Source organism: Penaeus japonicus, unplaced genomic scaffold (genome assembly GCF_977035675.1).
Source record: "Penaeus japonicus unplaced genomic scaffold, GWHDUDI00000001_assembly GWHDUDI00000024, whole genome shotgun sequence".
NCBI classification, from domain to species: Eukaryota; Metazoa; Arthropoda; class Malacostraca; order Decapoda; family Penaeidae; genus Penaeus; species Penaeus japonicus.
The window spans coordinates 32,866,064-32,867,274 of NW_028234426.1; positions in this window are offsets into that span (position 1 = coordinate 32,866,064).

A 1,211-nucleotide genomic window follows, 5' to 3' on the forward strand; every position below is an offset into this window, starting at 1 on the left:
TATTTTTTTTCGTGTTCAAAGGAAAATTAACACACACTCGAATACACACACACACACACACACAAACACACACACACACACACACACACACACACACACACACACACACACACATATATATATACATATATATGTATATATACGTATATGTATATATATATATTAATATATATATATATATATATATATATATATATATATATATATATGAACACATACACATGCACACACACACACACACACACACACACACACACCACACACATATATATATATATATATATATATATATATTATATATATATATATATAATATGCATATACTGTATATATATATATATATATATATATATATATATATACATATGTATATATATAAATATATCACCATCATCATCATAATCATCAGCCTGTATCATTCCACTGCAGGACATGGGCCTCTCTCAATCTTTCTCAGTCATTCCGGTCTTGTGTCCTCTGATTCCAGTTTGCTCCTGCGAATTTTGCTATTTCATTCCGCCATCTAGTCATTGGTCTTGCCCTGGGTCTCTTTGTGTCGTGTATTACCCATTCTGTTGTTTTCTTTGTCCACCTGTTGCCCTGTCTCCGATATATGTGTCCAGCCCACTGCCACTTTTTTTTTTGATGGTCTTGAGTATATCCTCTACTTTTGTTTGCTGCCTGATCCATGTGGCCCTTTTCTTGTCTCTGAAGCTAACTCCTAGCATAAGCCTTTCCATTCCTCTTTGGGCACTTACTAATTTACACTCGAGTGCCTTGGTCGTAGTCCATGTCTCTGATCCATATGTCATGACGGGGAGGACGCATTGGTCAAAAATCTTTCTCTTTAGACATAGTGGCAGACTACTTCGTAATATATTACTATGTTTACCGAAGGCACTCCAACCTAGCCTGATTCGCCGTTTTATCTCGGCTTCGCAGGATATGCTCGACTGAATGAGTTGCCCTAGGTATACATACTCGTTCACTGCTTCTAGTACCTCGCCTTGTATTTGTATTTGCTTAACTGGGGTTCGACTGTTGAACATTACTTTAGTCTTTTTCATGTTCATTTTAAGGCCAATCTTCAGACTTTCCTTATTTAAATCGCTTATTAATTGTTGTAGTTCATCTGCTGACTCACCGAAAAGAACAATGTCATCTGCAAATCTTAGATAGCTTAAGTGCTCATTCCCTATTTTAATCCCTCT